Here is a 13444-nt window from a genome sequence, read left to right on the forward strand (position 1 = left end):
AAGAGTAATAGACTGATTATACTTTGTACATAGTCGGTTGCAAATTAGTCCAGAGACTTCATTTTTGGGTGCTTATGGATTTCTACACCAGAAAGTTCTAAATGTTAAGAAACTCGTCTTTGTAACAAGACAGCCTTGAATGTGCATCTGGGCTCATTTACTAATTGTGTAATCTTAAACCAGTTTTTCTTTCTAATCTGCAATTTCCTGCATTGCAGTTTGAGAACTAATATTCCAACTTCTCAGGGCTGGTATAAGGATAAAATTACATTAATGTATATAAATTGTGTACAGTGACCTATACAGTGTAAGTGCTTAAAACTAGGTATAGTTTTATTATAATATGTATTCCTCAACACCTCTTAAAATCAATCAAAGCATTTCCACTGTTGTTTTTATTTATGACTTTGTAACTGGTGGTTTTATGTTCATAAAACTGCTTTAAAATGATATGAATAATCATAAAACTGTGACTATGAATATATAAGAAGAATAACTGAATCATGAAAACAATTGAAGTTTAAAGCTCATAAACCTTCTTTGTGTATTTTAGAATACATTTTGGATTAAAAATGTCTCTCATTTTTATAACAATGTAGAAAAAAACCCTATTTTCAGGCACTAGCATCTTGTAAGGCAATTTTACTTTTCCCAGAAATGTATAATGTTTTCATTAAGGTCTTCGGAACAAAAAACAATTTTGAAGTGGTAAAATTAAAAATATATCTCTAAGCATATTTGGCATCTCAGACAATTGTTTCAGTGTTGTCAACAAAGTCATCTGCTACTTTGAAAGGAAAGTTACTTCTTTCTATTGCATTTTTCCTTTTCAGTCATTGGATCACAGTTTTGCTTTAACATAAGCCACTTTCATATTGACTCCTATAGAGAAAGATTCTTACTGTGCACAAATTTTATATTCATATTATATTTTTCACTAGGTTATCTTCTAAGTAATAAAAATTTGAACTCACTCATTTAAAAATAAAATAATATTTATCAAGTCTGGAATTAATCTGTTTTCCTATGTAATAATTTATAAATTCAAATGTAGAGCATCATATCTCAGATAATATTTATAATACAAAGAGTAATCATCTCCCTTGCAACTAAAAAGGAATAGATGTCTAATTGTAGTGTAATCTCAATCTCTAACACAATTATCTCACCAGACTACTAATATCTTCATCTGACTATAAAGTATACTCAAACAAATAATGTCCTCAATGTTAAATTCATTCCATGTTTAATAAGGAGCACTTTTTAAAATCACAATGAATAATGTGAGCCAATAGTTGCTCACCATAGATATCCTTTATTGCAACTAATTTTTTTCTAGAAATCAAATACCATTTCTGTATGAACATCTTTTGCCAGAAGGAAATATCTATCATGTAACACTGTTTAGGATTCCATTAATTTTTTTAACCTAGATGTCATACTCTAAGCCTCATGTTAACCAGTAGGCAGACCTGACCTTTCAATAACAAATGCATTTATTTGAAGAATATTTTAATTTTGTAGTTTTACTTGAGCTATATATGAACACACATAGTTGATATTTATTCTTCTTTAAAGTCCCTATTTTTCCATGCTAATTTATTTTTCCCAAGCAGTAACCAGCCTCTTACTCCTCTATTTTGCAAAGTAATCTTGATGCAAAAAATTTTATTCCCAATTCCTAGATTTTTCAAGATATGAGACCCAAGGCTTTGTGGTATGTTTCCAGGAGAAATCTGAATGAGAGCCATTTTATCCATGCCATTTCATTTTAATTGTGTGCTCTCATCTTTCAGACATTCATCATTCAAAAATCTAATTTTCTTCTGTGGTAGACTTTAAGAATGTTGAATACAAAAAGTATATAATAAAAAATGTGATTTGTATACTGTCAGTTGGATCATGTGTAATTACTTCTAGAACACTTAGGAAAAATCTAAGGATATTTATGCCAAATTTATTTAAGCTGTATAACTTCAGTAGGTAAAACTGGCATAATATCTCATAGAGATTCTGAAAACTATTTTTATAAGCCTAATTTCACACTCTTTCAGTTTCACAGAAGATGATCATCCTAGGGGCGCCTGGGTGGCTCAGTCATTAAGTGTCCAACTTCGGCTCAGGTCATGATCTCATGGTTTGTGGGTTTGAGCCCCACGTCGGGCTCTGTGCTGACTGCCAGCTCAGAGCCTACAGACTGTTTCAGATTCTGTGTCTCCCTCCCTCTCTGACCCTCCCCTGCCCACGCTCTCTCTCAGAAATAAATAAAAACATTAAAAAAATCAATCATCTTGGAACTGTGGTAAACAGAAAGTCTTTCCTTCTGGATTCACCAAACTTTTTGGATGTAATCACATGCACTTCTACAAAATACTAAATACACCTTAATATTTGTGTATCATTATATATTTTATATGAACTCTACATAATTATAATCATTTTCTTCCTTGTATTAAAAGAAGTTGCATGTGGAACACCACCTTTTAAATGCAAGATCTGTCTTCCATATTCTATCCATGTCTCCTTTTTGGCTTCAGCCAAAGTACCAGAAGTCCTACATCAGCAAAACGATAGTCTAAATCTAATGTTTAAGAGACCTTGTGGGCCTTTAAATTGTTTTCCTGTGCCACTGTCTTTATTGTGAGAGGAATATACCTAAGCAATCATAGTCCCTGGCGGAGAATGGAACACTAGTGGAATGGAGACCCCCCCGCCAAGTCCAGTCTGACTAGTTAACTCCAACTAACTGAGGAAGTACGAGTTAGTCAGGCTTAGATCAAAAATTCCTCAAAGGACCCCCAAATCTAAAGGAATAAATCATTACTGTTTTAAGCCAATGCATTTCTGTTTTTGTTTTCTACTTCACAGTATTTTTGCAGCAATGGCTAATGAACTGATACATGCGTCACAAAGTAAACTTCCCTGAATCTCAAATATTCATCCTAATAGTTAAAAACACTCAGTAGTTGGCCTGCATTTAAGTTTGAATTCTGGTTCTACTATTCAGTGTAAGCTTGCAATAAGTTATGCAGAAGTTATGGGTCAGTCTCATCAGTAAAAATAGATGCTAATAATAGAAAAACAGTCATTTTATACTGTTGGGATGATTACATTAAAATAGCTGCCACCTATATTAACTCTCATTATTGTCACTCAATCTTTATTACCCATCACTATATTTTTGCTTATTTATATCTAATTTATACCATTTTAATTATATAAAACAAAAACATAGCAAAACAAATAGGAAAACAAAGTGAGAGGCAACATACATTTAAGATGGCAAATATAAGCAAAAGACATAAAGAATGAGGTAAGTATACGAAACGTATATCATTAAGATTTATGAATGTATGTACTAAGAGATCACAAATTCATTTTTAAGTGTTCGGAAGTCATGTGAATAGAGAAAAGATTATAAAAGACACAGCACTTACTAGATAAAAGAAAATAGCTACTTAGAAAGAAAATTCTTCAAACAAAATTAAAAAAATTCCTCTCAAAAATAGGTATAGGAAAGTATGGTTTCTAAGTGTGTGACATATGGTCCTTTATCTAAAGGATGTTACAAGGTACCAATGGAGATTCCATAAATTCAAAATTTTTTGGGGGGCATTATTTGTTGGGCATGGCACATGAATCTGGCTCAAACAAATGCATTGTGGAAAACAGGTATTTTCAATACAATTTGCAAAATTTTTAAACCCACTGCCTTATTAAATAAGCTAAACAAACAAAAAAAAATGATTCACCAAATCCAAGTATCTATTTTGCATAAATTAAAAAAATTTATAGTTTTTAAAATTTATTTTTGAAACAGAGAGAGACAGAGCATGAGCAGGGTAAGGGCAAAGAGAGGAAACACAGAATCTGAAATAGGCTCCAGGCTCTGAGCTGCCTGCACAGAGCCCGACACGGGACTTGAACCCAGGAACTGCAAGATCATGACCTGAGCCAAAGTTGGACGCTTAACTGACTGAGCCACCCAGGCGCTCCTTGCATAAAAATTTTTAATAGATTGTTAAAAAGTCTTTTAGCTTTGGGGCGCCTGGGTGGCTCAGTCAGTTAAGAATCCCACTCTTGATTTCTGCTCAGGACATGGTCTGACAGTTTGTCGGTTCAAGCCCTGAATCCGGCACCCCACTGACAGAGTAAAGCCTATTTGGGATTCTCTTTCTCTACCCCCCTTAAACCTATGCATCCTCCCTCCCTCCTTCTCTCTCTCTCTCTCTCCTCTCTCTCTCTCAAAAATAACTAAAATGAAACTAAAAAGAAATGTTTAGCTTTAAAACATGTGGAACCATATTAAAATAATATAACCAACCCATACTCTTGTTAAAAAATTCTATAACAGAAAATCTTAGAAACTACAATTTATATGTGGCCTCAAATCAATTCTAAAGGCCCATGTGAAAAAGCTTCCACTTTAAAGACTTCTCAAAAAGTAATGAAATCTAAGTAAAATGAAGCAATTTTCATTTTAAGAAAAATTTCATAGATACACATGATTCATATGCAGATATGCCAGTGTGTTTATTGATGGTAAGTTTATAAACAATTTATATTTTCAACAAATATAATTTACTTATATAAGACCAAAATTGTAATACAGTAAATTTCTAATTTTCTTCTATCTATTAACTTGAAATAAAGTCTCAGCTATATAATTATTAACCTTATTTTCATTAAGAAATAACTGAAATAAGGAAAAAAAACAGTAAAGTAGTATTTTCCCACATATTAAAGAAAAAACATATTGATATATAAATTTAATTTCTTCTGCCTCTCCATGCAGCAATTAATGTGTGGAAGAAAATTGTTCCTCATTAATGGTATCACGTTTGAGGTAGATAGTATCATGGCCAGAAAGTGACCACCTAAGTTCTTTAAATAAATTTAATATCTTCCATATATTCAATTGGTTATAATAAAAGACATAAAACAACCAAAGTTGATCAATTGTATATAAACAACATAATAATTTGGTTAATCTTTTATTCTTCAACAATATTTATTTTTGGTTATTTCTTAATTTTATTTTTGAGAGTAAAAGAGTGAGCATGAGTGGGGGAGGGGCAGAGAGAAAGAGAAAGAGTCTCAAGCAAGCTCTAAGCTGTCAGTTCAGACCCCGATGCAGGGTTCACACTCACAAACTGCAAGATCTTGAGCAAAGCAGAAGAGTCAGACTCTTAGCCAGCCAAGGCACCCAGGCACCTCATTATTATTTATTTTTAAATGAATGGCTTTATTTTCTTACTTCCCTTGTAAGCCTTGGCTATTAAACCAGTTTTCTGCAATTAACATTTTATTTATATTCAACCTTGCATATGTGCTATCAAACTCAATTAGGTCTTTGATTTTTTTCATTCAACTAAATGAAAATTATCTAGAAAATTAGCACTCATTCTATTGAGCTACTCTTAATAATAAGATAATAGTTGTAAAGCTTCTTTGTAAAATACAAAGCACTATACAAATAAAAAGGATTATAACAGAAATTTCTGCAAGGTAATTAATGATAAAGTATTATTATGAGCCTTGCTCACATTATTAAGAATGTCTCCATTACACCTATAATAAGTACTCCTGTTTTAATGAAGTGGATTATATAATACATGATTTGAATATAAAATAAATATTAGTGTTCATTTGGTTACTTTTTAAATATTTTATAAGAATTTATAAGTATTTTTTAAGAATTTTCTTAAATGATTTAAGCTTATATGTAAGTTAAACATAATTAAATAGTGTTATTAATAATAAAAACAGAGAATCTATTGGCCCCTGCAAAACACTCTTTTGTTCATTTCCCAATTTCTGCCTTTACCTTGGCAAATAGTCAACTTTTAAAACTATCTCCAATTAATGAGTTTGAAAGTGTATCCTGCTCCCACTAGGACCTCAATGGGTTGAAAGACCATCTTCAATATCAAAGGGAATAGATAACTGAATTAATTACCTACACCTTAAAAATATAAATGCCTTACAATCAATTAATTGCTGAAAGGGGGAAATGTGATGTTGTAATTTGCTTCTATTTTTTAAAAAGAAAACCAGAAATAATCTTTAAAGTTTTTTTCTGAGATTACACTAAAACATACATATATCTTACAGACATAAGTTGAAAGGATATTGGGTACCACGGTGGACAATTTTTAAACCACATGTTTACACAAGATGTAAAAATTCTGTATAATGGATTTTTTCTTTTTTACAAGAGATAGTATTAATTCATATTGCAGTGACTTTTTAAAATATTTTTTTCAATTGTAGTGCTTCATTTTTTTTCTTAAATAGTTTATTGTCAAGTTGGTTTCCACATAACACCCAGTGCTCATCCCCACAAGTGCTCTCCTCCATGCCCATCACCCCCCTTGCCCTCTCCCCCACTCTCATCAGCCTTGTTTGTTCTCAGCGTTCAAGAGTCTCTCATGGTTTATCTCCCTCCCTCTCCCTAACTATTTTTCCCCTTCTTCTCCCCCATGTTCCTCCGTTAAGAAGGACAGATACCATATGTTTGCACGTATAGGTGGAGTAGGTGGAATTTAATTGCAGCGACTTTTTAAATGCAAGATCAGAATTGAATAGTCACATAGCCCTTGAAGACTGAGGAATTGCTCTTGGTTTACGTCAAAATTAGTTCACTGTTTTGCCAACTGCTCTCTATGCTAGTTCTAATTCACACATTTCCTAGCACATTTAGAGAATAAAGCACAGATATATAGATAACACATGTCCCCCATATTATAGGATGTCTTGATTTTTTTGTTTTTGTTTTTGTTTTTCTTGGAGAGTGAGAGAGAAGAAGAAAGAGAGAAAAAGAGAAAATGTGAGGTGAAGAGAGGGCAAAGAAAGAGATAAGAGAAAATCTCAAGACACAAGGGTTGATCCCAAGACCCTGGGATCATGACCTGAGCTGAAATCAAGAGTCAGATGCTCAAGCGACTGAGCTGCCCAGACACTCCATGTGACGCCTTAAATAAAGAAGCTTTAGGAACTGCTCTTTCAAAAATATAAGTCAAATTAAAAGCAGCAACTGAAAAGAATGAGGAGGGGCGCCTGGGTGGCTTAGTCGGTTAAGCGTCTGACTTTCACTTAGGTCATGATCTCACGGCTCGTGGGTTCGAGCTCCGCGTCGGGCTCTGTGCTGACTGCCAGCTCAGAGCCTGGAGCCTGTTTCAGTCTGTGACTCCCTTTCTCTCTGACCCTCCCCTGCGCACGCTGTCTCTCTGTCTCTCCTAGAAATTAAAAAAAAAAAAAAAAAAAGAATGAGAAAAAACACATACATGATCATGTTTTTATTGTTGTTGATCTCAAAAGCACCAGAAATTCTGTTACCCCTTTCTGATCACCTCATAATGTTTTGTTCTGACAATTCTGTTCTTCAGGCTTCACTAAGAAATTCTCCAAGATGAAAAAGAAAATCATTATGATTTAATCATTTTCAGATGCAGGAATGCTTCTGTAGCACAACTAATAAATTCTGTCAGTATACAAATATGGAAAGCTTACTAATGTATTGCATAAAACAAATATGATATAGCAAAAGTAGCTGTATCAATACCATATCTGTATAAACATATACACCATTCTTTCTATTTCACAAATAAAAGTTTGCTGTATTGTATAGGCTGCATTATATTATAAAAAAACACTGGTTATAAGAAAGATGTTTGCCAAATTAAAGCATAATCTATATTTTATTGGTCTTTTGGGGATGCCAAAACAAAATAGCACAGGCTTATACAATAGACTTATTTTTTCACAGTTCTTAAGGCTGCAAGTACATAATCCAAGTGCCAGCAAATTTGGTTTCTGGTGAGACCTCTCTTCTTGGCTTACGGAAAACCACATGACAGAGCTCTAGTAATAAGGATAATAGTTCTAATGGATTAAGGACCCATCTCATTTAACTCTATCTCCCTAAAAGCCGTCTGTCCAAATACAGTCACACTACTGGTTAGGGATTCAACATATGTATGGGGAGGGGGGCACAACTCAGTCTAAAACATCTGTTTTCTGTAATTTCTAAACATGGCTTCTTGAATCACATGGAATAAATTACATCTGTCTTGTAGAACAACAATCCTTTGACAATATACAAGCTTTTGGCTATTCCACTCATCGAATTCTCACTGGGATATCTTCAATTACTTCAACTATGATTTTTATTACAATTCCTGACTAAAATATTTAGGCATGTTTATTGAAAAAATATTCAGATTAAGATAACCTTTGTCTAATTAACAACTGAAATGCATGTGTATAAGAAGAAAAATATCTGTTAGTAAAGTAATCTTATTTAATGCTGTATGTTGGAAGTGACATCTAAAAATTGAATGTGGGCTCATATCCCCAAACTTTTATATATAAATTTTACTTACATAAATAAATTTTTCTTACGTAAATAAGAAAATTTTCTAAACTAGGGAGATATCTGAGTGGCTCAGTTGGTTGAGAATCCACCTCGATTCTGTCTTAGGTTCATGATCTTATGGTTCTTGAAATCCAGCCTCACTTCAGGCTGTGTGTGACAGCATAGAGCCTGTTTGAGTTTCTCTCTCTCCTTCTCTGTCCCTCCTCCACTTGCACTCTGTGTCTCTGTCTCTCTCAAAATAAACTTTAAAAAAGTAAACTAGTTGGAAAAAACATCTTTCATATTCAAAGTCACAATAAAAGTGTTAAGTGTATATGATAGATTGTATTATTTTTCACATTCACAACAAGCCCTCCCCCAAGAGAAGTTTACTGTCTCTTATGACATATATCTGGCTTGGATAAATGATCTGACTTGGACAATGGAGTTTGAGGAGATGTGACACATCCTAGATTTGACCTGAGGTGGGTCCTTAGAGTAAGCCACTTGAAATCACAGGAATGGTCACTGGTATTCTCTATGTTCTGGAGGAATTGTTTTTATCTCATTCCTCCATTTTAAAACTCAAGCGAGAACTGACTGCCTTAACAGCCAGCTTCCTTCTTAGAAAGGGGAAAAAAGAAAGGTTTTAATCAGTACTTACTTCTTTTCAAAATCACAGTGAAAAGAAATGTACTTAGTGGCCACTGTTTAATCAAATTAATTTTTTTCTATGTCCTTCAAGATAATTAAGATTAAGAGGACTTTTTGTGGCCACCTGCTATTTTTGTGTATTGCATTTAGGGGCAATTTTGTTTTTTCAAATAGAAATAGTCTTCTTTACAGTGCATATACCTGGAGCTCATCATAATGAATCTCACACCCACCATTCATAAAACTGTGTTAAATAAAGATCTCTTCTTCTTGAGAGAGCAAGAAGTTAAGTACACCTTCCTTTTGTATATGGCACACATACGGCAATGAAGATTCTTCCTCTTTCCAGTAGATTTATCCAACTGGAAAGCCGAACCTCTGCAAGTGTTCACACAAGGTAATCATTTTTCTTCCACATGATTCACCATTGATATTGTGGGCAAAGTTGTCAGGTGATAAAACAATTGTGTATGTATGGTGTTTGTGTATGTATGTGTTGAAAGCCTCTGTCTTAACTGTGTGTGGTATATATAAATGTTACTGTCTTCTCATTCTGTTCAGTTTGATTTCCTTGAGGTAACTATGGTTTTAGTAATATATACCTTATAATTGTCATTGACAATGTAACTTTATGTTTTCATTTTCTACTATTAGTAACCTGATCTTTGCCAGATTACTTTACATCTTATATTATCTTTTACAAAATATTTTAAAGCTTTTATAATTTCTATAAATTTTTGTCATTTTTAAGAATGTTCCTTTTTTGGGGGCACCTGGGTGGCTCAGTCAGTTACGCATGAGACTTCGGCTCAGGTCATGATCTCATGGTTCGTGGGTTCCAGCCCTGCATGGGGCTCTGTGCTGACAGCTCAGCACCTATTTCAGATTCTGTGTCTCCCTCTTTCTACCCCTCTCCTGCTCATGCTCTGTCTCTGTCTCAAAAATAAACATTAAAACAAAGTTTGAAAAAACAGAATGTTCCCTTTTTTGGTGTATCACAAAGAAACACTGCCTTACAGAGGTTCTTTGCAGGCTATTATTCATGTTTTTGGATGGGGCTATATATTTGTTGAAAAATAGTATAAAAAGTGACAGTAAAGTTAACCTGAAACAGCTTTCTAGCCTATTGAGTTTACAGTCGGTTACTGTCTAATAAAACTGGTCATTTTTATAGACCTTGGAGCATATCCCCTAATTGAAACCTTCTTGCCTAGAGAGCATGCTTAGATGGCACCTCAGCATGGTTTCCCCTTCCCAGCATCCCTTTCCCTATTTATCTGTGTTATTGACCTAGATCTCCCTAGAGTTTCTGTCCTTTAATCCAATGACCCACCCACAACTTTTGAAATGTGTCACTAATCAAAGTATCTTCAGAACCATGAGTCTAACTTTTGCGTACATGTGATTTTTGCTTCATATAATAGAAGGTATAATGATAGGCCACATTTTGTTGTAGCCTCAGGCATATATTTCTTCTGGATTACTTTTCCTTTTTCATTAAATATGCAACTCTTATACCCTCTCGATTTCTAATTCTTTGTAAATTATTAGAGATTCTTGGAGGAAAGTGGATTAAAATATCTTACTTCACCTTCTTTAAATTGCAGACTTTTACATCCTATCGGATGTGATGGGATAGGGGAATTAATTATGCCCTCAAAATTTTTTATTTTTAATTATTTTAATGTTTTATTTATTTCTGAGAGAGAGAGGAGAGAGAGAGAGAGGAGAGAGAGAGAGAGAGAGAGGGAGAGAGAACGTGAGCAACGTCAACGTGAGCAGGGGAGGGTCAGAGAGAGAGAGACACACACACACACACACACACAGAATCTGAAACAAGTTCCAGGCTCTTAGCTGGCTGTGTGCACAGAGTCCGAGGTGGGGCTCGAACCCACTAACCGTGAGATAATGACCTGAGCCGAGTCGGATGCCCAACCGACTGAGTCACCCAGGCACCCCTCAAAACATTTTATGTAATCCACTATTTTTAAGTGAAATCTCTATTTTTTATTCATTTTGCCATTTTATGACAAATTATGGTATGTCAGGTACTAGACAGTAGAAATAAACACAAATGAGTAAGACAAAATGCTCACAAACTAGTAGGGAAGTTAGAATGTAGAACAATAAATGTGATTTCTAATGACATATATAGAGATACTGTGGAATCTTGATGGAGGGATTGACTAATTTTATCTGAGTTATTAAGGGAAGGTTGATTAATAAGGTGACATTTGAGCTGACTTCTTGAAGGATAAAAAATATTGATATGTGGAGAATGGTGAAGGAGAATTAAAGATAGTGTAAACAGTTTCTAAGTATGGTGCAGTAAAAAACACAGTCATTCTGTAGCACTGTCAATGTTCAGTGTGGCTGGAGCGTAAAGTCTCGGTTAATGAGTAGTGAGTCTGGATCTCTTCCTCTCCCTTACACTCAAGGACATGGCTGAAGTAAATGACACCTCTTTATAAGGCTCCATTTTCCTTCTCTACTAGAACACTTCCATTAATTTACAATGAAGCAAAACAACCCATCCAAAAATGCTGACCTAAATAAAATCCCCAATATAAACAAGCCAGTGAAATCCTCTTTAGGGCCAAATCATTCCTTCCACCAACCACCTATATCTTTTCGCTTTTACAATAAAACTATTTGAAAGAGCTGGATATACTTATTTCCACTTATCACCCTAATTCTCATCCTTTAAAATTATGTTGAATACAAATTGCTTAAGAACAAAAGAATATGTCTAAATAATTTATGTGTGAAATATATATAAGAAAAATGTTAAAAAGCCTGCATGGGTCCAAGTTCAAGATAATGATGTAGGAATATCCTGAACTCACATCCTCCCACCAGCACACCAAATTTATAAGTAAATGTGGAACAATTTTGCTAAAAACTAGTTAAGTGACTGCTTACACATCCAGTGAACAAGAAAACTCCACATCAAAGTGGGTAGGAGAAACTGATACACAATTTCACCATATATCTAACCCCTGGCACTATGACCCACAAATGGTAGAAATGCAAAAGCCCAAGTATCTCCCTAAAAAGCAGAGAGTTTGAACCCCACATTGGGCAACCCAACTTTTAAGACCTGCACCCGAGAGACAAGCTCCCAAAACACCTGGTTTCGAAAACCAAAAGGGCTTATGTCTTCGAGACCCACAAGGCTACAGAAAATGTAGAAATAGTTCTTAAAAGGCTTTTACGTGTGCACTCACCTACCCCAGCATCTAGAATGGAAGTAGTGAGTGCAAAGCACTTAGACTTTCTGTTTAACGAGGTTGATTTGCGTATCTTAAAGTACTGACCAGAGTGGCAGGAACTTAACATACTTCTAGAAACCTACTGAAATATTCTCTAGGAGAGAGACCAGTGGGCAGCATATTTATGCTTTCCCTCTGCCTCACTTCCAGAAACAAGTTTGTACCCTTCTCTGGTACCCTGATTTTTAGAGCTGACACCCAGGGGATAGGTCTTAGTTGCCTGCCTCTTTTGGCCAGCAGGGCTCACACTCACAGGTCCCATTGGATTGTAACCAATGCAGTAAGCATTCTTAACCAGTTACCATCCCTAGGGCAGAGCAGAAAGGTAACAAACTGAGGCAAGTGGTATTTCTGTGAAAGAGACCCATCAATTCATCTTTACAGTTATAGCCTGAGGGGTAGGCCTCTAATTATACAAACATCCAAGGGCCAACTACAATCCTCTCCAAAGACCTTGGAAGAGAGTTGTTAAACTCACTCCAACCACAATGGTAGGAAATAGAAAACAAACACAAGAAAAAATTTCACAATTATGTGGAGATTAAATATACTGTTGAACAACCACTGTGTCAAAGAAGAAATCAAAAGAAAAACCAAAATGAAAATGAAGATGTAACAAAAACACTTCTAAGAAGAAAGTTCATAGATATAAGTGCCTAATACAAGAAACAAGAAAGACATTATACCTCAAGGAAATAGAAAAAGAACCAACAAAGCCAAAGTTAGTAAAAGGAAGGAAATTATGAAGATGAGAGTGGAAATAAATGCCATGAAGAATATAATGAAAAAGATTAACAAAACTAAACATTTTTTGAAAGATAAAATTGACAAAATTTTAGCTAAACACATCAGGAAAAAAGAATTCTCAAAACAATGAGAAATTAAAGAAGAAACATTACAACTGATACCACACAACTATAAAGGATCATAAGTGACTACCATGAACAATTATGTATCAACAAACAACCTAGAAAATGGGTATAATTTTACAAACATGCAACCTACAAATAGTGAATCATAAAGAAATAGAAAATCTGAAGAGACTGATTCAATCTCTTTACTCATCAAAATCTTCCCAAAAAACAAAACTCTAAGATGAGACAGTTTCACCAGTGAATTCTACCTAACATTTAAAAAATAACTTATATGAATCCTTCTCAAA

The sequence above is a fragment of the Crocuta crocuta genome, unplaced genomic scaffold (assembly GCF_008692635.1).
Source record: "Crocuta crocuta isolate KB4526 unplaced genomic scaffold, BGI_CrCroc_1.0 scaffold1240, whole genome shotgun sequence".
Lineage (NCBI taxonomy): Eukaryota > Metazoa > Chordata > Mammalia > Carnivora > Hyaenidae > Crocuta > Crocuta crocuta.